We start from the raw sequence: 26,813 nt of genomic DNA, 5'->3' as shown, positions 1-26,813 counted from the left end.
GTCGTCCCTGATTTTCGGTGATAATGGAAACCGAGGACGCCCATCTCAAAACGACCAAATCCAAGCCATTTGGTCATGGGAGGAGCCAGCATTCATAGTGCACTGGTCCCCCTCACATGCCAGGACACCAACCGGGCACCCTAGGGGGCACTGCAGTGGACTTCACAAATTGCTCCTAGGTGTACAGCTCCCTTACCTTTGGTGCTGAGCCCCCCAACCCCCACCCCCAAAACACACTACCCACAACTGTACACCACTACCATAGCCCTAAGGGGTGAAGGGAGCATCTACATGTGGGTACAGTAGGTTTTGGGTGGGTTTTGAAGGGCTCACATTTACCAGCACAAGTGTAACAGGTAGAGGGGGGATGGGCCTGGGTCCGCCTGCATGAAGTGCACTGCAGTACCTACTAAAACTGCTCCAGGGACCTGCATACTGCTGTCGTGGAGCTGGGTATGACATTTGAGGCTGGCATCTTTTGAAAATGCCCCTGTTAGGGGGTCTTTTACCAAGGTGTGCTAGCGTTTTTAGTGTGCGCTAATGAATACACGTGCATCTCTAACGTTTAGCGCGTGTTTATTTTTATTCATTAAATTATTTATTTAATTTCAAACTAAAACTTAATATGGATAAAACTAAGTTTCTAATTATAACTAACCCTCACCATCCTATGAATCTTAGTAGCTGTACTATTAAGAACAAAACCTATTCCCTTGAGTCATCAATGAAAATCTTGGGAGTCACAATAGATCGTTTCCTCACCCTTGAAAACCAAGTCTCTAAGTTGACCTTGAGTGTCTTTCACTTACTTCGGAAGCTAAAGAGATTGAGGTCATTTTTCTCCAAATCTGTCTTACGTACTTTGGTTTAATCCCTTATCCTCACCAAATTCGACTATTGCAATTCTATCTATGCTGGACTTAAAGGTGGTCTTCTCAAAAAATTACAAACAGCTCAAAACACTGCTGCTCATCTTATATGTAGATCTCCCGCTTCGCCAAAGCCACTCCTCTTTTATATGAGCTACATTGGTTACCAATAAGAGCTAGAATATCTTTCAAATTATGCATTTTCATTCATCAAATTCTGTTTGGTCAAATTCCATCATACATGAATAATCTTATTAAATTACCCCCTCGTAATGCTGTTTCATCATCTAGAGAATATCTTGTCTTACATTTCCCTATCTGTAAGAGTGTGATATATAAAACAATTCACTCTGTTAATTTCTCCTATCAAGGCACCAGAATTTGAACGGTCATTGCTTTTCAGCACTTCTGTCCCATTAAGGATTTTACAGCTAGGACTTTGACAACCATCTCGTTGTTAAGCATTTTTGCTATAACATCAGAGATTCACCAGATCCCTGAGGCAGGCCTTTTGTGCCAAAACATGGCCGTTTCGGATCATTTTTTTTAGCTGTTTTCCAATAAAGACTACTTAATAACCTCTTCGCATCTACCTCACTGTTTTGTTTGTTGCCCAGGAAGCTAGCCAAACCATTTTTAAACCCGGCTAAGCTAACTGCTTTTACTACGTTTTCTGGCAACGAATTCCAGAATTTAATTACATGTTGAGTGAACAAATATTTTCTCCAATTTGTTTTAAATTTACAACTTTGTAACTTCATTGCGTGCCCCCTAGTCCTAGTATTTTTAGAAAGAGTAAACAGGCGATTCACGTCTACCCGTTCCACTCCGCACATTATTTTATAGACCTCTATCATATCTCCCCTCAGCTGCCTTTTCTCCAAGCTGAAGAGCCCTAGCTGCTTTAGCCTTTCCTCATAGGGAAGTTGTCCCAACCCCTTTATCATTTTCATTGCCCTTCTCTGTACTTTTTGTAATTCCACTATATATTTTTTGAGATGCGGTGAACAGAATTGCACACAGTATTTGAGGTGCAGTCACATCATGGAGCAATACAAAGGCAGTATAATGTCCTTATTTTGTTTTCCATTCCTTTCCTAATAATAGCTAACGTTCTATTTGCTTTCTTAGCCGCCTTCGCACACTGAGCAGAAGGTTTCATCAAGGATGACACCTAGATCCCGTTCCTGGTCGGTGACTCCTAATGTGGAACCTTCCATCACAAAGCTATAGATCGGGTTCCTCTTTCCCAAATGCATCACTTTCTACTTGCTCACATTAAACGTCATCTGCCATTTGAATGCCCAGTCTCCCAGTCTCGTAAGGTCCTCTTGTAAGTTTTCACAATCCTCATATAATTGAACAACTTTGAATAACTTTGTGTCATCAGCAAATTTAATTACCTCACTAGTTACTCCCATCTCTAGGTCATTTATAAATATGTTAAAAAGCAACGGTCCCAGCACAGACCCCAGTGGAACTCCACTATCTGCCCTTCTCCATTGAGAATACTAACCAGTTAGCCTTACTCTCTGTTTTCTATTTTTTAACCAGTTTTTAATCCACAACAGAACACTACCTCCTATCCCATGATTCTCCAATTGCTTCTGGAGTCTTTCATGAGGTACTTTGTCAAATGCCTTTTGAAAATCCAAATACACAATATCAACCAGCTCACCTTTATCCACATGTTTATTCACCCCTTCAAAGAAATGTAGTAGATTGGTGAGGGATTTCCCTTCACTTATTTGTTTCCTCAGGATTTCTTATGAAAATGTTTCTTTATGTGGGGGGTTGTCGTACATTTCTTCTATCTATACCAGAGTCATTGAGAGACATGATGTGCTGCGGGAGCAGACAGGCTATATAATTTTTTTTAATGTGTTTTACTGTAACCGTAATTATAGACTTTTTTTTGTACCTCGCTTAGATTTACGATGGATTACTATAAGCACAGAGTGGCATTTTAGGAAGGTCGTTCAGATTGGAAATTAGATGTCCAAGTCAGGATGTCAGAAGTTTTGCTAGTATGTTAGAACAGGACCTGTCGACATAGAACCTGTTTTGAAATACATTGAGAAAAGGAGGTTCATGTGCCCCTTACGTGTGCAATGGACGTCCATTTTAGAAAATAGAAATCTAAAATATTAACAGGCCAAGAAAAAGGTACATAGACATCTACGTGGTAGCACCTGATCGTCCATGTTAATGAAATGCTAACGTAGATCTTCATGTGCAGCAACGTAAACTGCGAGTGTGTGGGTCGTTGCGCCAATTGCCCTGGGAGCAGGAGTGGATGGTCGAGGAGCAACATCGTGCGAGGTCATCTTGGTGTGTCTGGTCGTCTGTTCAGCCAACTCCAAGGATTCAACGTATTACCTGCATATCAACATGTACCTACGGACCATTTTAGACTCTCTTCTCCTTCCCTATTTTCTTCTTCCCCGTTCCTACTATTCTAACTAGTTTTATTGTATTTGAATTTAATTTAATTGCATTGTAAGCCACTTTGAGCCTGCACAACTGTGGGAAAAACGTGGGGTATAAATGTACAATAAATAAACGTCTATGGTCTCCTTTTACTAAGCGACGGTAAGCCCAACGCGGCGGTACATCCCACACCTACCATGCTGTCATTTCTGGTGCTACCCAGCGGTAATTGGGCAGTGTATGTGATTCCCAATTACTGCCAGGTTGGCGCAGGAGCCCTTACCTCCACCTTAATGGGTGGCAGTAAGGGCTCCCCCCCCCCTCAAATGGCCGTGCAGCAAGCGCTTTACTTGCCGCCCGGCTATTTCCTGCAAGAAAGCAAGACCTTCCCTTTCACCAGCTGCGGTAGAAAGGGGGCCTCGGCGCGCATATAAAACACGTACTGATGCCAGCGCCAGCCCCCTTTTGCCACAGCTTGGTAAAAGGGCCCCTTTGTGTGTCATTTTAGAAACACAAATGTCCATTTTTCCTGAAGGTGTCACAAGGTCCAGGGATGGCATCACCAACTGGGAGGTTAAGGGCGTGACCTCCCTTAATCCCTGAACGCTGCTCATTCAGAGCCCTTTTCTGACGCCTGAACATTCCAAATAGTAGGTGTTCTGTCCTCTGAGAGCCTCGCACTAGTTTATAATGTGATCCTAAAATGCATTCAACGCTTTTACTGTTATTCTCACTTCTAAGGACTTTCACTGCTGCAGTTCCCACTGCAAAGATATGTGAGCAATGCATTGTGTGTAATGTAGTTCACAGGTGATGCAGTCACACTTGCCTATCTGTATAAGAACTGTACTATTGGTTGTGCTGCTGCCTAGACTTCCTCTCTTTCTCAACCAAGCTTGGCTCCTTTGTCTACCTGCTATCATTTCATGGTCATTCTTACTATCTCTGTCCTGAGAGGTCAGCCAGGTACGACCTTTCCCTCCAATCGAAGGCTGCCCTCTAGGACCACCCCTTGCCACCCGATGGCAGGCTCTGTCCCCATTGGTCTATTTACCCCCTCCTCCCTGGGCCTGTGTGAGCCCTTCTTAGCCTCTCCTTCCCCCTCGCCATGAGGCATTCTCCATCTTGCACAGACAGCACTTGTGCTGCTTCACTCCTTGGAATGAACTTGGTTTTTTTTACCTTGAATATATCTTCTTAATGAGATATTGCACTTTTTCCAGTCACCCAGCTCTGAGATACTTCTATCTGTTCAACTATTTTTCACCTCTGCAATAAAGCTGCTTCTTTTCACATTTCTACCTCCAACCACTGATACAGCTCTCAGAATTACGGAGTCTCTGTGCCCTGGGGCCACACTTCTGAACATCTGACTGTGAGTAAATTATCTGTGTTTTATTCAATAAAGGAAACTTCAGAAAATATAGAGACTTCAGGTGTGCTCTGGTGTGCCAAGGTTATACTTCAAGATATTGAGGCTTTAAAGTTAAACAAATCTTGAGAGGCTTGACAGTAGGTTTAAATTTAGGCATCCAACTTTTTGGACATAGACATCCATTCCTGTCCTGAAATAGGGAGTAGTTATTTATATTTTGAGCTCACCCTAGTCCAGTCCAAAACACGCCCAGACCATGTCCCCTTGGCATATGGATGTCCTTCATTTCTGAATGTTCATATCCTGACTTTGTAAAATCAGATTTTAGACATTCATGCAATGCGGACATCTAAATGCTGGTTTATGGATGTCTAAAACTGAAACAGTGTGTCTAATATAAGCACTATAGTGAGTAAGTAAATAAATATATAACTTGTTAAAGTGGTGCCTGAGCAAATATAATTCAATGCTGTTGCGCTAAAGTAGTGAGTAGTGGTTAGGAGTCAAAAGCAATGTTAAAGAGGTAGGCTTTTAGCCTGGATTTGAAAATGACCAAAGAAGTACCTCAATATCACCTTGTTCATACCAGAATCGGCTAACGCCATTTATGGTACTATGTAAGCCACATTGAGCCTGCAAAAAGGTGGGAAAATGTGGGATACAAATGTAACAAATAAATAAATAAAAGATGACAACATCAAAATACACATCATCTTTGGTCATATTTTGCTCATAACTGACCTGAAGAAGTCTGTGCCTTCCAAAGCTTGTCAGCAATGTATTAAGGGGCCCTTTTACTAAGCTGCGTAAGCGTCTACGCGTCCCCAACGCGTGGGTCTTTCGATAATTTCATGTTTTGCATGCACCTGATACACGCATCTGAAAAATATTTTTTATTTTCGGGCGCACATAACAGATGCGCAGGCCATACCGCCCAGATTCTTTACCGCTAGGTCAATGGCTGGCGGTAAGGTCTCAGATCCAAAATGGACCCACAGCAATTTTGATTTTGCCGCACATCCATTTTCAGCAAAAAAAAAAAAAAAAAGGCCTTTTTTACAGGCACGCTAAAAAATGGATCGGCACGCACCCAAAACCAGCGCCTACACTACTGCAAGTCATTTTTCAGCGCACCTTAGTAAAAGGACCCCTAAGTTGGTCCAATAAAGCAGCCAGCCTACTTTATCCAAATATTATTTAACTACTGCTACTACTTATCGTTTCTATAGCGCTACTAGACGTACGCAGTGCTGTACACTTGAACATGAAGAGACAGTCCCTGCTCGACAGAGCTTACAATCTAATCAGGACAGACAAAGAGTAGCAAAATTCTATGCAGAATCCCAAAGAGTAACAAGATTCCGGAATCCCTAAGAGTAGCAAGATTCCATGCAGAATCCCAAAGAGTAACAAGATTCCGGAATCCCGAAGACTACTACTACTTATCATTTCTATAGCGCTACTAGATGTACGCAGCGCTGTACACTTGAACATGAAGAGACAGTCCCTGCTAGACAGAGCTTACAATCTAACTAGGACAGACAAACAGGACAAACAAGAGATAAGGGAATATTAAAGCGAGGATGATAATATAAGGGTTCTGAACAAGTGAATAAGGGTTAGGAGTTAAAAGCAGCATCAAAAAGGTGGCCTTTTAGCTTAGATTTGAAGACGGTCAGAGATGGAGCTTGACGTACCGGCTCAGGAAGTCTATTTCAGGCATATGGTGCAGCAAGATAAAAGGAACGGAGTCTGGAATTAGCAGTGGAGGAGAAGGGTGCAGATAAGAGAGATTTACCCAGTGAATGGAGATCCGGGGGGGGGGGGGGGGGGGGGGGGAGTGTAGGGAGAGATGACAGTGGAGAAGTACTGAGGAGTTGCAGAGTGAACGCACTTATAAGTCAATAAGAGGAGTTTGAGCTGTATGCGGAAACGGATAGGAAGCCAGTGAAGTGACTTGAGGAGAGGGCTAATATGAGCATAATGTCACTGGCGGAATATTAGTCATGCAGCAGAATTTTGAACAGATTGAAGAGGAGAGAGATGGCTAAGTGGGAGACCTGTGAGAAGTAAGTTGCAATAGTCTAAGCGAGAGGTGATAAGAGTGTGGATGAGGGTTCTGGTAGTGTGCTCAGAAAGGAAAGGGCGAATTTTGGTGATATTATAGAGAAAGAAACCTGTTTTGCTTGCTGCCTGCTCAAATTACAACTGATTATTCTTTAAACTTATAAAAAGTTGTTTTACTTCAGGCAAATGGATAAAACATTGAAAATGATGGTAAAGTCCATATGGTCTACCCATCCATCCCATCTGCTAATCTCTCTCTTCCTCATCCTCTGTGCTTGTACCTGCTTTCTTGAATTCAGATACAGTCCTCCTCTCCCCCACCTCCACCAGGAGGCCAGGATAAAACAGAAATAAGGCTTTTCACGGCCACCAAGCTCAGAGCATTCATGCTTTACATGGACATTTAAATCTGTCTCCTGAAATAAACTTACAAGGTGTAATTATATGTCCGTGTCTGACAGCTCAATCAGTCAATTATGGTTTACCAGGCTCCCTAATGACTTGCGGGGGTCTGTGAATGTACTATTGGTCTGTAGCTATTAACAGTTTAACAATTAACTTATTTTTATTTCTAGCCCACATCTCGGGCGTTTGACTGCAGTTAAAGCAGTGATTTAGGTTTAAGAGTAGCCTAATGGTTAGTGCAGTGGGCTTTGATCCAGGCAACCTGGGTTCAATTCGCACTCCAGCTCCCTGCGACCCTGGGCAAGGCCACGTGCCCCAGATTCTGTATAGCACGCCTACAGATCCGCACCAAAGTCCAAATTCTATAACAATGTGTAGAGAGGTGTGGTAGCCGTGTTAGTCCACTTTTAAAGGTAATCAATAGAAATCAAACAAAATAAAACATGGGAAAGAAAATAAGATGATCCCTTTTTTATTGGACATAATTTAATACATTTCTTGATCAAGAAATGTATTAAGTTATGTCCAATAAAAAAGGGATCATCTTATTTTCTTTTCCATGTTTTATTTTGTTTGATTTCTATTGATTACCTATAACAATGTGCAAAGCTTAACAGGCTGATAACAGTACATAACAAGCACTAATTAGATTTTACACGCACAACTTGCTAAGCGTAAAGTTGTGCTAAGTGTATTCTGTAATGCAGTGCATCTAACTTCTAATGTGGGTGTTCTGAAATTTACGCTTTCTAACAATAATAGAACCAGGGGACACAAGATGAAATTAGAATGTGGTAGACTTAAAACAAATCGGAGAAAGTTTTTCCGCATAGTTAGACTCTGGAACACATTGCCGGAGAAGGTAGTGACGGCAACTGGCCTTGCTGAGTTTAAAGGGGGTCTGGACAGATTCCTGAAGGAAAAGTCCATTGATCATTATTAAATTTTCGGTTTTTGCCAGGTTCTTGGGGCCTGGATTGGCTGCTGTCGGAGACAGAGTGCTGGGCTTCATGGACCTTTGGTCTTTTCCCAGCATGGCGGTGCTTATGTGCTTATGCTTATGTGCTTATATGGCCCAGTGCACGTAAATCTATGCGCTGGGATTTACACCACATTTTCGTTGGTGTAAGTGGATACGTATAGTTTTAGGCACTGAGATATCAACAAATTATCTATATAACAATTTGTACCTCAACATTCTATGGCTGGCTAGCTGTCTGAGTTCGTAACATCCTGACGTCAGCAAGCCTCCAGCGTTCCTTTCCCTCTCACTGTCCCGCCCTCACGTAAAGACAAAATTATGTCAGAGGAGGGCGGAACAGTGAGAGGGAAGGGAACGCTGTAGGCGAGCTGACGTCAGGATGTTACGAACGGATGAGGGCAGGGCAGAGGAGAATCGCTGGACACGGAAGGGATGGGAAGCGAGGGGAGAATCGCGGCACACGGAGGGGACGGCAGAGCAGAGGAGAATCGCTGCACATGGAGGGGAGGTCAGAATCGTGGGACACGGAGGGGATGGGAGGGGAGGGAAGAATCATGGAACATGGAGGGGAGGGAAGAATTGTGGGACATGGAGGGGAGGGCAGGGAAGAGAGGAGAAATCGCTTAGATGAGAGACTTCCTAGGGCCCGTTTCATTTTTGACAAAACGGGCTTGGTTGCACTAGTATTCTATATACAGCACCTAAATATAGGCACTGCGTAAAGAATACGCTTAGTCAGCACTGATTTCCAAGCCAATTTTTTAGGCACCATGTATAGAATCTCCCTCTTAACCCTCCATTGTCCCAGATACAAAACTTAAATTGTGAGCCCTCTAGAGATAGAAAAATTACCTGCATATAATGTGTACTGCGCTGTGTATGTCTAGTAGTGCTATAGAAATGATTAGTAAGATGTAGGAATTTTGCGTTTTAATTGGCTACTTTATACAGCGTTAAAACTGGAGTGGAGTGGAGTGGAGTGGAGGAGTGGTGTGGTGATAAGAGCACCAGTCTTGATATCCAGAGGTGGCCAGTTCAAATCCCACTGCTGCTCCCTGTGATCTTGGGCAAGTCACTTAACCCTCCATTGTCTCAGGTACAAACTTAGATTGTGAATTCTCCAGGGACAGGGAAATACCCCCAGTGTACCTGAATGTAACTCACCTTGAACTACTACTGAAAAAGGTGTGAGCAAAATCCAAATTAAAAAAAGAATACTCACCAGATTGTCAACTGCATAATTGTTCATCATATAAACAAGAGTCAGAAAAGATATCTTTCCCCCACTCCCCCACGAAGCTCCAAAAGATTTTTACTCTCCCTAGTTCTTATCATTTGTAATGTGCAAAAACCAACACACAAGTAAGCAAGCAAACATGTACAGGTGAAAAATTAACTAGGTTGATCACCCAGAAAGTCAAAGCTTTTAGGATACAAAGAGAGAAGTGCAAAGCTCAAATTTGTCCATACAAACCTTTAAAAATGTCACATCAAGCCTTGAATACTTGATCCATGGGTAAAACCTGGGAGCTGTGAATATGTAGCATTCAGGAGAACATGGGAGTGGTTGAAATTGCCCCTCAAACAGTGTGGACGTGGGCTTCAGATTTGAGGTGTACAGTTATGAGCGTGGATTCAGAGTTACTAAGCGGTGGTAAACCCAATGCGGGTTTTCCGCTTGCTAAACCAGCGCCACAAAAATAGCAGTAATCGGGCAGTGCCATGTGCTGGGTTAGCGCGTAAGCCCTTGCCACCACCTCAGTGGGTGGCGGTAAGTCCTCCCCCCCCCCCCCCCCCCCCCCCCCGAAATGGCCACACAGCAAGTGCTTCACTTGACGCAAGGCTATTTCTTTTTTTTTTTTTTAACTCAGCCTTTTACCCCAGGGCCGCTGAGAGGCTCAGCCGGGCCCGGGGCATGGCCACCCTGCCTCCGCCCCCCCCCCCCCCCCGGTCACTGCTGGCCCCCGTCACTTCCCCCACAGTTGCAGTCCACGGTCTCACCTGCCTGCCTCCTCGGCTCCGGGCCCCCTGCATTTGAAACGACAGTCACAGATTGCCTCCCTTCTGGCCTTCCCTCCCTGTGTCCCGCTCTCATTTGATGTAACTTCCCGTTTCTGTGAGGGCGGGACACAGGGAGGGAAGGCCGGAAGGGAGGCAATCTGTGACTGTCGTTTCAAATGCAGGGGGCCCGGAGCCGAGGAGGCAGGCAGGTCGGAACTACAGCGCCAGTGGCCTGACCCCGTCGCTGGACCACCTTGGAGGCCTGGGCCCAGGGAATTTTGTCCCACCTGCCCCCCCCACCTCTCGGTGGCCCTGTTTTACCCGCTGCAGTAAAAGGGGGCCTCAATGCGCATCAGAAACGCCAGCGCAGGCCCCCTTTTGCTGCAGCTTAGTTACCTTAGTAACCTTAGTTAAAGGACCCCCCCCCCCCCAATTTGTTTGGAAGCCCCAAATTTCAAGTGCATACAAATTACTTGCATGTACATATATACACATGAATTAATGTGTGTACAATGGATTGTGTGCATTTTAAAATTCTTGTGTGCATACATTGCATGCCCAGAAAACAAATAAGTTAAATGAGCATGAAACATTGCCCGAAATACATGTAGGAACCAAACAGAACAAAAAGGAAAAAAATAATCTACCTATAAACACTAGTAAAAAAGGCCCGTTTCTGTGAGCAATGAAACGGGCGCTTGCAAGGTTTACCTGCGGCAGCGTCAGGAGGGCGTAGGATGGCAGCGTGGGGAGGGTGCAGGTGGGTAGTTTTTTTTTGGCAGGCGGCAGATTCGGGGTCCCGGCGGATCAGGTGTTTGGACGGCACTCCTCCCCCTGCGTAGCTCGGTGTTTGTCGCTGTGCGTCGGGGGGGGGGGTGGAGGCCCTGCGTAGGCCGCTGTTTCTCGCAGTGCGTCGGAGGGTAGCATCGGAGGGCGGTGGAACTGGCGATTGGCTGAGTGTCATAGCCCCGCCCTCCACGTCATCACGTTGTGATGCGAGGGCGGGGCATACACTCATGGGATCCTGCAACTACAAATTTGCATTTAGAATGTTGGGGTTGTGAATTATGTGTGGATTGGGCATGGCTGAGGGCAGGTCTATGAGTGAGAGTGAGAGTGAGTGGTGATGACAGCCTAGAAGACTACAGGGCTTCAGTGTTTCCCTGCCACACAGTGAGGTTCAGAACATTGGAGGTGAGAATTATTTATATAGATATTAAATTTTATCACAACACAACCAGAGGAGAAAACGGAACCAAAAGTCACAAGAATTTTATATTTATAAACCTGTAGATAGATAAACAGATATAGATTAAGTGTTATGGTTGTTGGTAAACTTAGACACCACTGTTTGCTCCGATGAAAATGTGGTTTATGCATGAAGCACCCTCATTTTATAATTACACATGCAACTCAAAACCACACCCCCATTCCACCCTGAACCGCCCATGATCATCCCCTTTCCGTGCCCCCTTTTTGGGGTCGTGTGTAAATTTTAGGCGTAACACTCAATTAAATCTAATTCGTGCCAATAATTGCTTGTTAAAAAAACAATTATTGGCACTAATTGACTCATTATCTTATTAAATTGCATGAGCAAATTGGCACCGTATCTAAATTTGTGCCTGCAATTTTTGGCAACCTTTCCAGAATCAGGGGGATTTAACTGAAATAGAATTAACAGAGAAGTTTGAACTTGATCAACTTGATCAGAGACTATGGTTAAATGGTCAATATTCTCAATGGAGAAGGGTATTTAGTGGGGTTCTCCAGGGGTCTATGCTGGGACCGCTGTTTTTTAACATATTTATAAATGACCTAGCGATGGGAGTAACTAGTGAGGTAATTAAATTTGCTGATGACACAAAGTTATTCAAAGTCATTAAATCGCGGGAGGATTATGAAAAATTACAAGAGGACCTTACGAGACTGGGAGACTGGGCGTCTAAATGGCAGATGACGTTTAATGTGAGCAAGTGCAAAGTGATGCATGTGGGAAAGAGGAACCCGAATTATAGCTACATCATGCAAGGTTCCACGTTAGGAGTCACAGACCAAGAAAGGGATCTAGGTGGCGTCGTTGATGATACACCTTCTGCTCAGTGTGCTGCTGCGGCTAGGAAAGCAAATAGAATGCTAGGTATTATTAGGAAAGGAATGGAAAACAAAAATGAGGATGTTATAATGCCTTTGTATCGCTCCATGGTGTGACTGCACCTCGAATATTGTGTTCAATTCTGGTCGCCGCATCTCAAAAAAGTTATAGTGGAATTAGAAAAGGTGCAGAGAAGGGTGACGAAAATGATAAAGGGGATGCGACAACTTCCCTATGAGGAAAGGCTAAAGCAGCTAGGGCTCTTCAGCTTGGAGAAAAGGCGGCTGAGGGGAGATATGATAGAGGTCTATAAAATAACGAGTGGAGTTGAACAGGCAGATGTGAAGCGTCTGTTCACGCTTTCCAAAAATACTAGGACTAGGGGGCATGTGATGAAGCTACAATGTAGTAAATTTAAAACGAATCGGAGAAAATTTGTCTTCACTCAACGTGTAATTAAACTCTGGAATTCATTGCCAGAGAATGTGGTAAAGGCGGTTAGCTTAGCAGAGTTTTAAAAAGGTTTGGATTACTTCCTAAAGGAAAAGTCCATAGACCGTTATTAAATGGACTTGGGAAAAATCTACTATTTCTGGGATAAGCAATATAAAATGTTTTGTTCTTTTTGGGGATCTTGCCAGGTATTTGTGACCTGGATTGGCTACTGTTGGAAACAGGATACTGGGCTCAATGGACCTTTGGTCTTTCCCAGTATGGCAATACTTATGTACTTATGAATTCAAGAGACACAAGTAAATATTATTATACATCTAATTATAATTTGTTTCACAATGGAAACTTGAAAAAATACTCATTTAGACTATTACACTATATCAGAGATATTTATTTATTACACAGTTTCTGTACCTATCAAACTTTCTGGGCAGTTTACAATTTCCACATACACAATAATCTCAGCCTAGTGACCTTGGCTGATAGAGATAACATGCTTTCACTTTATTTTAGGAATCAGGTTAAATTCTTTATGAATGAAAACATTTGGATGTATCCAGATATATCTTGAGCAACACAAAAATGGTGGAAGCAATTTTTAATGCTTCATCCAGGGGTTCTCCAATTGGAAGCAACCTTTTTCTTCAACTTTCCCTGCAAGCGTTTAGTGAATTATCAGTCTTCTATATATGTTTTTTTTTTAATTGTTCTACTCATTGAACTGCATTCCTTGTCACCAGAAGACACTGAGTTTTGGAACCCCTTGAGGGAGATCCACAAGTCACCAGTTTATAGTTTGACTTGCCACTCAGCATGTCAATCTTTATGGTTTATTCTTGACTCATTCTTGGATTAACATGACCTTTGATTCCCTTTTCTATTTCTCCTCCCCCAAATAATTCATGTTTTCATATTTTATTCTCTATTACTTTTCTGTACACGTGTATTTAGTTGGTTACATTTTTGTCAATCATATAAATATAAGATTAAAAAATGAATATGTGAAAGCAAACAGATAAACACCCACATATCAGGAAACGTTTGCAAAATACAATAATAAAGCTAATTATTTCTGACCATGCACATCCCTAAGAATTAATATACACACAGCTGTTATTAGCTTTTTATGTTGTTATTAAAAATGCCTTTTTTTCAGGCACGCTAAGGAAATGGACCAGCGAGCGACCAAAACACGCGCCTACACCGGCACAGGCCACTTTTAGGTGCGCCTTAGTAAAAGGGCCTCTTAGTGATTAGAGCATCAGTCGACATCCAGAGGTGGCCGGTTCAAATCCCGCTGCTGCTCCTTCTGGTCTTGGGCAAGTGACTTAACCCTCCATTGCCTCAGGTACAAACTTAGATTGTGAGCCCTCCTGGGACAGAGAAATATCCAGAGTACCTGAATGTAACTCACCTTGAGCTACTACTGAAAAAGGTGAGAGCAAAATCCAAATAAATTATTTGAGATTCTGTTGCTACTATCTGAGATTCTACATGGAATGTTGGTCTACATGGAATGTTCTACTAGTTGAAATTCTGTTGCTTTTTGAGATTCTACATGGAATGTTACTCGAGTGGAGGAGTAGTGGCCTAGTGGTTAGAGCACCGGTCTTGCAATCGAGAGGTGGCCAGTTCAAATCCCACTGCTGCTCCTTGTGATCTTGGGAAAGTCACTTAACCCTCCATTGCCTCAGGTACAAACTTAGATTGTGAGCCCTCCTGGGACAGAGAAATATCCAGAGTACCTGAATGTAACTCACCTTGAGCTACTACTGAAAAAGGTGAGAGCAAAATCCAAATAAATTATTTGAGATTCTGTTGCTACTATCTGAGATTTTACATGGAATGTTGCTACTATTTGAGGTTCTATATGGAATGTTGATATTATCTGAGATTCTACATGGAATGTTGCTATAGTGGAAGAGTGGCCTAGTGGTTAGAGCACCACACTGGTCTGCAATCCAGAAGTAGCCAGTTCAAATCCCACTGCTGCTCCTTGTGATCGTGGGCAAGTCACTTAACCCTCCATTGCCTCAGGTACAAACTTAGATTGTGAGCCTTCCTGGGACAGAGAAATAGAGTACCTGAATGTAACTCACCTTGAGCTACTACTGAAAAAGGTGAGAGCAAAATCCAAATAAATTATTTGAGATTCTGTTGCTACTATCTGAGATTTTACATGGAATGTTGCTACTATTTGAGGTTCTATATGGAATGTTGATATTATCTGAGATTCTACATGGAATGTTGCTATTGGGGAAGAGTGGCCTAGTGGTTAGAGCACCACACTGGTCTGCAATCCAGAAGTAGCCAGTTCAAATCCCACTGCTGCTCCTTGTGATCGTGGGCAAGTCACTTAACCCTCCATTGCCTCAGGTACAAACTTAGATTGTGAGCCCTCCTGGGACTGAGAAATGTCCAGTGTACCTGAATATAACTCACCTTGAGCTACTACTGAAAAAGGTGTGAGCAAAATCCAAATAAACAAACAATAGTACTGTTTTCAGAGTTCTTTTTTTTTTATTATTCTTTATTTATAATGTTTATATACAACTCCAAAGCGAACTTTGTCAAGAAATATGCCATAATCAAGGGGCTGGTGGTTGGGAGGCGGGGCTAGTGCTGGGCAGACTTATACGGTCTGTGCCCTGAAAAGGACAGGTACAAATCAAGGTAAGGTATACACAAAAAGTAACACATATGAGTTATCTTGTCGGGCAGACTGGATGGACCGTGCAGGTCTTTTTCTGCCGTCATCTACTGTGTTACTATATAATATTCCAAAGAAACAATATACTAAGGGAAACAATTTCCCCTCTCCAACTTCTCATTTTTATGCAGTAGTCCACAAGAAAGGGGAGACTGATACACAAATCCTTATACGAGGATAAGGCTACTAAGTAAGAAAAACAAAATTACATCAAAAAGGACAGCGTTTTAGATAAAGATCTCTGTAGTCATTTAGGGAATTCTTGCATCAATAAATGTACGACGTTGAAATGGTTCAAAACAATGATATCCTTCAGATTCTACTGCCATGTTTCTCCTGTTTGAAACCACATATACTTGGCACTACTAACTATCTTCTCTCTCTTTAAGAGCCCTTTAATCACGACCATTCAACCTAACAAGGCTCTTATATATTGTAAACTCCACCTTAACAATATACTATATTGATAGCCTTCATATATTATTCATCGCCTCAACGGTGCTCATGACCAACTTCAATTTTCTGTCGGGCACTCAAACAGCACCTAAATCGTCACCGGCGATTCAATTTAATAAACTTCTTCTTTATTTCTGTACTGTTTAATTTATTTGTTCATATCTTACATAAGTACATAAGTACATAAGTAGTGCCATACTGGGAAAGACCAAAGGTCCATCTAGCCCAGCATCCTGTCACTGACAGTGGCCAATCCAGGTCAAGGGCACCTGGCACGCTCCCCAAACGTAAAAACATTCCAGACAAGTTATACCTAAAAATGCGGAATTTTTCCAAGTCCATTTAATAGCGGTCTATGGACTTGTCCTTTAGGAATCTATCTAACCCCTTTTTAAACTCCGTCAAGCTAACCGCCCGTACCACGTTCTCCGGCAACGAATTCCAGAGTCTAATTACACGTTGGGTGAAGAAAAATTTTCTCCGATTCGTTTTAAATTTACCACACTTGTGATAAATATTTAGCTCAAGTAATACTTAACTTGCACTAAACGACTGGACCAAGAGTTCAACAATGCCCGACATGCATGTTTCGCCATAAAAGGGAGGATCGGTGAAGAAATTGTTAAACTATAGAGAACAGTGGTATATATATTCTTTAAAAACAGTGATTCCGCAGGGACTTAATGCTGAATTGGAATGGGCTACCTTAATGTAGCAGAAAAATGTTGTCTGTCCTATCGGATCCATGGGGGTGGAGACGTCAATAGTAGGAGGGGAATTTAAAAAGGAAAGAGTAGGACGCCGTCGCCATCTTAGCAGGAGGGAATCCAAGAATAAACATAGCGAGGCTGGTACTAAGAACGGCTGAGGGTAGGTTGAAATCATATTGTACAAAAGATATGGGATGTAAATGGGGGGACAGTAAGGGACTTGTAATGCACAGGACCCATGCTGCCTTTACTAAGACGATGTACTTTTATTTTTTAGGGGAGCCCTTGACACAGCCTTTTATGGCGAAACATGCATGTCGGGCATTGTTGAACCCTTGGTCCGATCGTTTAGTGCAAGTTAAGTATTACTTGAGCTAAATATTTACCACAAGTGATTAAGATATGAACAAATAAATTAAACAGTAAAGAAATAACGAAGAAGTTTATTAAAATTGAATCGCCGGTGACGATTTAGGTGCTGTTTGAGTGCCCGACAGAAAATTGAAGTTGGTCATGAGCACCGCTGAGGTGATAAATAATATATAAAGGCTATCAATATAGTATATTGTTAAGGTGGAGTTTACAATATATAAGAGCCTTGTTAGGTTGAATGGTCGTGATTAAAGGGCTCTTAAAGAGAGAGAGATAGTTAGTAGTGTCAAAAAATGATATGTCATATTCTCTAATTGAATCACACATTTACAGGAGAACCTTAGTTGGAATTTGGTTCCCAAAGTCAAGGTCTCTTGTCTCATAGACAGAAATCTCTTCCTTCTTTCCTGTGTCGCTCTAGATACATCTGGAAATATCTGGACCTTTTCTCCCATGAAAAGAACTGGAGTTGATTGTCTTAAATAAAGTCTTATTACTGCCTCTTTATCTTGAAGAAAAACAAATGAAACCAATAAGGTAGACCTAAAGTCTACTACGTCTTGTAAGTTCTCAAGAAAAGCAGATACGTCTAAACTTTCAGAGGAAACATTTAATGGCAATTGAAACTGTTGGTCTGGTTTCTCGAGTAGGCAAATAATAAAGCTTCTGTAGTGGAGGAAATGCGTTTTCAGAATAGTGGAGAACTTCTTTTAAAAACTTCTGAAATATTTCTCTTGTTGGGGTATATTTTGTAGAGGGAAAATTTAAAAGTCTCAAGTTCAATGATCTAGCCCCATTTTCCAAGTTCTCTAGTTTACGATGTACTACAACAGCATTCTGAAGCAATTTAATCTCTGTTTCTTTTACTTGGGTTTTAAGATTAGTTTCTTGAGAAACAATTTGAGATTGAAGAGTGTCTATCTTAGAGGTATTAGACCTTGTATTAGTAGCAAAGGTAAGACATACCTTGTGCAATGATTCCATTGCCGACCACAGAGAATCTAATCTTACCTTTGCTGGTTTTTCTAAAGTCAGTAGGGCTGTCTCAGGAGTAGGCCGCGGTTCCTCATCCGGCATCGCAGCAGAACTTTCCTCTGAGACGATCTCTCTAAACCCAACTTCTTTAGAGGTAAGCGAGAGGTTTAAGTTTTCGGGAGAATCTCCCATTGAGGACAGTGCAATGGCCTGGGAGAGCTTCTCCTCTGCTCGTTTCTCCGCCACTTCTTCCGATGGTTTGGCGAGTTGTTCTCCCAGCTTGCTCTCTGCCTCTGAAACCTGTCGCGTTGGACTTCGTGGGCTAAGTGATAATTCACTTCCCTGGCCAGGGCTCCTCTCTGCACCAGCCGCTGGAACGCCCGTGTAGTAATCGGTGTCGCAAATGCTGTGATCGGTACCTGTCGCAGAGTAGGGTCAGTAGAGGCTGAGGAGAAACCTCTTCCAATTTTCCCTTTCCTCTTAGGAATGAATAACTTGGATCAAGTTTATGTGACTATTACCCTGTTAAAAGCTACTACTACTATTTACTACTATTTAACATTTCTAAAGCGCTACTAGGGTTACGCAGCGCTGTACAATTTAACATAGAGAGACAGTCCCTGCTCAAAGAGCTTACAATCTAAAAGACAAGTGAACAGTCAGTCCAAAAGGGGCAGTCAAATTGGGGCAGTCTGGATTTCCTGAACAGTAAGAGTTAGGTGCCGAACGCAGCTTTGAAGAGGTGGGCTTTAAGCAAAGACTTGAAGATGGGCAGGGAGGGGGCTTGGCGTAGGGGCTCAGGAAGGTTGTTCCAAGCATAGGGTGAGGCGAGGCAGAATGGGCGGAGCCTGGAGTTGGCGGTGGTGGAGAAGGGTAATGAGAGGAGGGATTTGTCCTGTGAACGGAGGTTACGGGCGGGAACGTAAGGGGAGATGAGGGTAGAGAGGTAGTGAGGAGCAGCAGACTGAGTGCATTTGTAGGTAAGAAGGAGAAACTTGCATTGAATGCGGTATCTGATTGGAAGCCAGTGAAGTGACCTGAGGAGAGGGGTGATATGAGTGTATCGGTTCTGGCGGAATATAAGACGTGCAGCAGAGTTCTGAACAGATTGAAGGGGGGTGAGCAAACAACAGCAGACTGATGTCCTGACGCTCAGAAAAGGCCCTGTCAACATTTCCTATCTGAAATCATTAAAACCAATACATTAGAAAGAAATTCAGCAAGAAAAAGACATTCAGCTATTCCAGAGCTTCCTTGCTCACAATTTCCCCAGGTAGGGTGAGAACAATTCGACATCCAACTCGGAACTAGTTATCAGCAAGAGAATGTCTTCGTCATCGTAACAAGACGGGAACAGCGAATCTGTAATGAGCACCGTGCACATGAATTTGCCCCGTGTACTGCAAATTAGTTTAGAGGCTCTAAGTTATTCACAGGCTTAGCCTGCTCAGACTGGCCTTGGTGGATTTGCTCTCATTACGGCTTTTATGCAAATTCTGTCCTCCAAATCTCTCCTGAATCAATTATTACTAGATTAATTTAAACATGTCCACCTGGGGTGCCTGTATATCATGTATCTCATGGCGAAAAGCGCAACGGATGCTAATGAATTCAGGAGGTGACTGAAACAGATTTCTTCTTTGTGGAAATGCGACCTTTTTGCATAAAGTCATAAAAAGAAAGAAGTTCCCTCAAGACACCCGACACACAGGTCATTAAGAGAATCAGCAAGGCTTTTAATCACCTTTTGGAAAAAAAAACTGGTATGCCACACTATAAATATTTAAAGACAAAATTATTCCCTTCGCTACAAGGTTCTGGCCTATTAAAATGTTTAATAGACTTCTAATTGAAATGTAATGTTTCATTTTAAGCAGCACTCTTTTATTAATGATCTAAAAAAATATCATCATTATTAAACAAGATTACGATTACAAATGCCCTAAACGACAACAAAAATGATTTTGGGGGTCCTTTTACTAAGGTACACTAATGGATTTAGCACGATGATATCCATTATATTCCTAGGGGTTTCATCATCTAGCATGTGCTAACGATTAGCGCATGCTAAATCCGTTAGTGCACCTTAATAAAAGGACCCCTTTATTAATAGGAAAAAAAAATAATCCAAGAATACCATCTGATCCTCCTTTTAATACATTTATGGGGTCCTTTTACTAAGCTGCCATAAAAAGGCCCTGTGGTAGTGGCGGGAGCCATTTTACCACACAGGTAAAGACCCACTAAAAAACGGCCAGGCGGTAAGATTACCCTTACCATGTAGCCATGTGGTGGGAAGTAATTACCAGCACCCAGTGTATAAAGAAACTCTCTTCAAGTGGTGCAGAACATGAACAAATTCCATGTTCCCTTTCGGACTGCTGAATTTGGTTCATGTTCTCCAACACTTTGTTTATTTACTAGCCGTCAAGCCTGTAACAATGGGTGAGTTTTTTGTTTTCCTATGGCCTCCCCCCGTCCACCAACCCTGCTCTCTCCCCTGTCCTCCCCCATGTCCAGCAACCCTGCTCTCCCCCCTCCCATCCGCTCCATCCACCTGTGTCCATCAACTGTTCTCTCCCCTACCCTCCATCCTCGGGCTCCCATCCATGTCCACCCATCTCCTAAGTGTACCGCGATTGTGACCTCCTCTGCCCTGCCGTCCCCGCTGCCGCCGCCACTTTGACCCCCCCTGGCGTCACTCCTCCCTCTTTCCGCTGTCGTCGTGTCCTCCTTCAGCTGCTTTCGTTACCTCCCGTGATTCCTCCTGTCGTGTCGTCAGTTCTCCTCCATCGCTGCGTCCCTTTCCCTCAGTTCCGCCCCCTCCTTCCCTCCCTGCTCCCTCCTCCTCCGATTTCCACGCCCATGTCAAAGTCCTCCTCCCTATTGGGCTGTACTGCTGGTGGAGGTGGGGCTTGGACTTCTGCACTCTCAACGTTCGGTCTCTACTGCGCATTTGCGGGTGAGTCGGTCACTTGTCATTTATATGTTTGATTTATTTATTAGGATTTATGTACCGCCTTTTTGAAGGAATTCACTCAAGGCGGTGTACAGTAAGAATAAACCAAACAGCAGTAAAAATATTCAAATAACAATACAAAGTATGCCATAGTATACTACTTACAATCCTGCTTATTTTCGAAGGAGATGGCCGGCCATCTTCCAACACAAATCGGGAGACGGCCGGCCATCTCCTAAACCCGGCCAAAACGTTATCATCGAAAACTGATTTTGGCCGGCTCCAACTGCTTTCCGTTGCAGGGCCGGCCAAAGTTAAAGGGGGGCGTTTCGGAAGGGTACGGAAGCCGGGACGGGGGCGTGGTTATGAGATGGCCGGCTTTGGCTAATAATGGAAAAAAGAAGGCCAGCTCTGACGAGCATTTGGCCGACTTTACTTGGTCCTTTTTTGCTCAAGACCAAGCCTTGAAAAGGTGCCCGAACTGACCAGATGACCACCGGAGGGAATCGGGGATCACTTCCCCTTACTCCCCCAGTGGTCACCAACCCCCTCCCACCCAAAAAATAAAAATTAAACATTTTTGTGCCAGCCTCAAATGTCATACCCAGCTCCATCACAGCACTATGCAGGTCCCTGGAGCAGTTTTTTGTGGGTGCAGTGCACTTCAGGCAGGTAGACCCAGGCCCATCCCCCCTCCTACCTGTTACACTTGTGGTGGTAAATGGAAGCCCTCCAAAACCCACCACAAACCCACTGTACCCACATGTAGGTGCCCCCCTTCATCCCTTAGGGCTATGGTAGTGGTGTAGAGTTGTAGAGAGTGGGTTTTGGAGGGGGATTTGGGGGGCTCAGCACCCAAGATAAGGGAACTATGCACCTGGGAGCAATTTTTGAAGTCCACTGCAGTGCCCCCTAGGGTGCCCGGTTGGTGTCCTGGCATGTCAAGGGAACCAGTGCACTACAAATGCTGGCTCCTCCCACGACCAAATGCCTTTGATTTGGCCGGGTTTAAGATCGCCAGCGTTAGTTTCCATTATCGCCGGAAACCAATGCCGGCCATCTCTAAAGCCGGCCCAAATGCTGAGATTTGGACGGCTCCGACCGTATTATCGAAACGAAAGATAGTCAGCTATCTTATTTCGAAAATACGGTTGGGACACCGTTTTACAGGGCCGACCATATAGATGACCAGCGCCGTTCGATTATGCCCTTCAATGTCAACACAATACGTAATAGAACATTTTGACAGTGTGGGGTATAAACAGTGTAGGATACACAGAATACAGCAGCCAGACTCATCTTCGGAAAACCAAAATATGAAAGTGCAAAACCCCTAAGACAGAAGCTACACTGGCTTCCACTCAAGGAACACATTACTTTTAAAGTATGCACATTAGTCCACAAAATCATTCACGGCGAAGCCCCAGCCTACATGTCTGAGTTAATAGACTTATCACCCAGAAATGCTAAAAGATCATCCCGAACTTTCCTCAACCTCCACTTCCCTAATTGCAAGGGCTTGAAATACAAGACGCTTCACGCGTCAACCTTTTCTCACATGAGCACGCAGTTCTGGAATACACTGCCGCGCAACCTGAGAACGATCTACGAGCAAGCCTCCTTCCGCAAATTATTGAAGACCCATCTTTTTGAAAAAACCTACGGAAAGAACCAAAACACATAAAATCCACACCCAATGTCCATTAATGCATCAATACATCCACTCCCGAACTCTCATCCCCCGTAACCTCACCTCACTCATTCCTTGACTCACAGAACTATTTCTACCATATGTCTTCGTATCTTAATACTGTCCTGTTAGCTTCCCTTTGTCTCCTTCCTATATTTCAAAGTTTTGTTCCATTGCTATATTCCTTAACGACACTTTGATTGTCTCGCATAACTCTTCACAATGTAATCCATAACCAAGTTGTAACGAATTGTATTTCCATCATTCATCTTATATTGTAAGCCACACTGAGCCCGCAAAGAGGTGGGAAAATGTGGGATACAAATGCAATAAAATAAATAAATAAATAAATAGGATATCCACAGTGAATATGCATGAGGTACATTTGAATGCAGTGGAGGGCGGGCATACAAGCCTGTCCCATGTGAATTCTCTGTGGGTATTCTGAAATACTTAAAAAAAATTGTTTGAATTTGCAAGATCAAAGTTAACTGATGAGTCTAGTACTATCCGAAGATTTCCAACCTGTGATTTTAGGGGGCATTCATACTTCCTAAACGGTATTTTGAAGTCAGGTATTTGTCCACTTGTGTTAGGAACCCACAGAATCTCTGTTTTGCTTGGGCTCAGGCAGTTTGTTGGGTTTTTTTTTTTGCCCATTCCTCAGCTGCTAAGATAGGCAGTCAATTTACTTAAAGCTGTGGGTAGATCTGGTTCAATGGGCTTCAATTATTAAGATTGAAAAGACATTGGTAAAGCTAATACATTTGAAGCACAAGAGAGATAATTGAAGGTTAAGAAATTAATTACGGTGATATAATTAAACACACAACTTGGTGGATGGCAAATAGATTACACCCTCATATTATATATATGTTTACCAAGTCATGATTGTATTAAAGATATTGACCTGTTAAGCATAGTTACATGTCATGGATCGTTTTTTGAAATTAAGCTGCCATTTTTCTGTAATTAAGAGCATGGCAATGGAGTGGTAGCTGATTTGAAGAAATTGTTCATCATAGCAATGAAGTTTAGTCATTGATTTGGATGCCCAGTCTTCCAGTTTCCTAAGGTCTTCCTGCAATCTTTCACAATCCTCATGCGTTTTGACAACTTTCCATTATAGAATAGCTACTTAACAGACCCTTGAGGGACGCAGCACACAAGCTCAGCTCCCACTGATTCATTCGTTTGCAGGTGCTGCATCCTCCGGTTGAAAAAGAAGCTCCCTCCGGAAAGGCAGAGGAGATGTGGTGACCAAAACTGCACACAATATTCGAGGTGCGGTCGCATCAAGGAGCGATACAAAGGCATTATAATGTCCTCATTTTTGTTTTCCATTCCTGTCCTAATAATACCTAACATTCTATTTGCTTTCTTAGCCGCCGCAGCACACTGAGCAGAGGGTTTCAACGTATCATCAATGATGACACCTAGATGCCTTTCCTGGTTGGTGACTCCTAATGTGGAACCTTGCATTACGTAGCTATAGTTCGGGTTCCTCTTTTCCACATTCATCACTTTGCACTTGCTCACATTAAATGTCATCTGCCATTTGGATGCCCAGTTTCCCGGTCTCGTAAGGTCCTCTTGTAATTTTTCACAATCCTCTTGTGATTGAACAACTTTGAATAACTTTGTGTCATCAGCAAATGTAATCACCTCAGTAGTTACTCCCATTTCTAGATCATTTATAAATATGTTAAAAAGCAATGGTCCCCAGCATAGACCCCTGGGGAACCCCATTAACTACCCTTCTCCATTGAGAATACTGACCATGTAACCCTACTTTCTGTTTTCTGTCTTTTAACCAGTTTTTAACCACAATAGAACACTACCTCCTATCCCATGACTCTCCAATTTCCTCTGGAGTCTTTCATGAGGTACTTTGTCAAATGCCTTTTGAAAATCCAGATACCCAATATCGACTGGCTCACCTTTATCCACATGTTTGTTCACCCCTTCAATGAAATGTAGTACGTTGATTGGTGAGGCAAGATTTCCCTTCACTAAATTCATATTTGCTTTGATTCATTAATCCATGCTTTTGAATATGCTCTGTAATTTTGTTCTTTATAACAGTCTCTACCATTTTGCCCGGCACCGACGTCAGGCTCACCAGTCTATAATTTCCCAGATCACTTCTGGAACCTTTTAAAAAAAATCGGCATTACATCCAATCTTCCAGTACCGTGCTTGATTTTAAAGGCTGGGGCTGGAATAAATCTGGTAGGCCAATGATACTCTAATTTTGGGCACTCTCACTCAAAAGATTAGTCAGCAGTCTCAGTATTAAACTTCAACTTGCATTACTAACTGTAACTTGAAAAACAGTTCATAAGCTTGTCAACTTGGTCTGTATAATTCGGGGTTTTCAGATGGTCAGCACAGTGCTATACATAGTCTCCACATGTATGGTTACCATATTTGCTGTGATAAAAAAAAAAAACACTTGTCACACCCCACCATGCCCCCATCACACCCCCACCACAACTCCTGTCCCACCCCAGCCATGCCCCTGCATTGCAGTGTCACCTTGACCCCCCCTCAAGAAAGCCAGATTCCCTCCCTCTTCCCCATGTATGTACCCGCCCCAATCTTTTTTCCAGCCTCCCTCCACCCACCATTTTTTATAGCTCACTCCATCCACATCCCCTCCCTTCCCGTACCTTATCGTGCCTGGTGGTCTAGCGGCCTCTCGCTCCTGCCCGGAGCCACTTCAAAATGGTTACCGAGAGTTCAAGCAGTGACCTTGCAAAACGTTTGCGGAAGTCTCGTGAGGCTGCCGCTTGAACTCTTGGCAGGCATTTTGAAGTAGCGCTGGAAGCAACAGGTCTGTGACAGCGCCGGGCAGGAAGAGGGGGCTCTTTCTTGCCCTGAAGAGGCCACTAGACCACCAGGGCATGACAATAAGGTACAGGAGGTGAGGGGAGGACACCTTGAGGCCCGCTCACTCACCCACCTTGAAACCAGCCAGCCTGCCCGCAAACCCAGACAAACAGGCAGGCTGGCAAAACCTGCCCAGACATCCTGCGGTATCCTCAAAAAGAGGACATGTCCGGGTAAAACCCGACGGATGGTAACCCTATCCACATGATATCAGGACATTCAAAGATCACAGTTCTGTTCTATCTTAAATCTCCTCTATTTGCTAAACCAGAAACAGTACTTGGTAATATCCTTTGGATTAAACTTTCAGTCCATGATCATCTCCACATAGTCTCATCAGTTACCCTCTGTCCCATCCCGGAACAGGGGTCTTTCACATGTGCAATGAAAGTCCTGCCAGACGTGAGGATCTCCCGCTCCAACTCCTGTCTTTTTCCTCCAAGCTCTCCTTGTTATTACCAAGTGGGGAACACTCCGCAGGCACCCACTGCTCTGTAGCAGAGGCTTCCAATCACCACACACTGCAAACTTCTCCTGCCTTGGTTCCCAGGACTTCCTCCTTGGTGCTGTGAGTCGCAGCAGGGGTGGGCTACCAAAGACCAGAATTTTACCCCTTTTATCAGCTCCTGCCCCTGCCCAGTAGGGCTGTACTTTCTTCTGATTCTCCCACCAGGCTGTCAATGTCAGCTCAGTGACCTCCAGAAAATAGGGTTACCATTCGTCCGGATTTCCCCGGACATGTCCTCTTTTTGAGGGCATATCCGGGGCGTCCGGCGGGTTTTGCCTGCACGCACGTTTGTTCGGATTTCTGGACAAATGTGTGGGCGTGCGTGCAGGAGGGCGGCGCCGTGGGTCTCCCCTCACCTTCCCTTCCTTACTACCTGCCCTGGTGGTCTAGTGACCTCTTTGGGGCAGGAAAGATCCCTCTCTTTCCTGCCCGGAGTGCTGCCTTGCCCTTCATCCTTCTTGGTCTCGGCTGAGGATTCAAAATGGCCGCCGAGAGTTGAAGTCTCGCGAGGCCGCTTCAACTCTTGGCGGCCATTTTGAATCCCCAGCCGAGACCGAGAAGGATGCAGGGCAAGGGCAGGCAGCGCTGCGGGCAGGAAAGAGGGGGCTCTTTCCTGCCCCGAAGAGATCACTAGACCACCAGGGCAGATAGTAAGTAAGGGAAGGGGAGGGGAGGGGACTATGTGACAAGGGGGAGGGGAGGTGACGGGGAGCAGGGGAGGGGAATGTGTGACCGGGGGGAAGGGGAGGGGAGGGGAATATGTGACGAGGCAGGATGAGGATCCAAAAGGGGCATGGTGTGGGTGGGCAGGGGTGGGGCAGGGGGCGTGACATGTGTCCTCGTTTTCAGAGGACAAAATATGGT

The 26,813-nt window shown here is 43.8% G+C and overlaps 1 protein-coding gene across 1 annotated transcript in view; it reads right to left on the bottom strand.

Annotated features, from left to right (window-relative positions):
- SEMA5B (semaphorin 5B) overlaps positions 1-9,444 on the bottom strand; it is a gene marked incomplete in the record, with an annotated part of 415,784 nt that extends 406,340 nt beyond the window's left edge. Inside the window, 1 exon segment of the mRNA XM_030209426.1 lies at positions 9,351-9,444.
- Between the last annotated feature and the right edge of the window lie 17,369 nt (positions 9,445-26,813).

The sequence above is a fragment of the Microcaecilia unicolor genome, chromosome 7 (assembly GCF_901765095.1).
Source record: "Microcaecilia unicolor chromosome 7, aMicUni1.1, whole genome shotgun sequence".
Taxonomy (NCBI): domain Eukaryota; kingdom Metazoa; phylum Chordata; class Amphibia; order Gymnophiona; family Siphonopidae; genus Microcaecilia; species Microcaecilia unicolor.
This window is presented reverse-complemented; position numbering and strand designations above follow the sequence as displayed.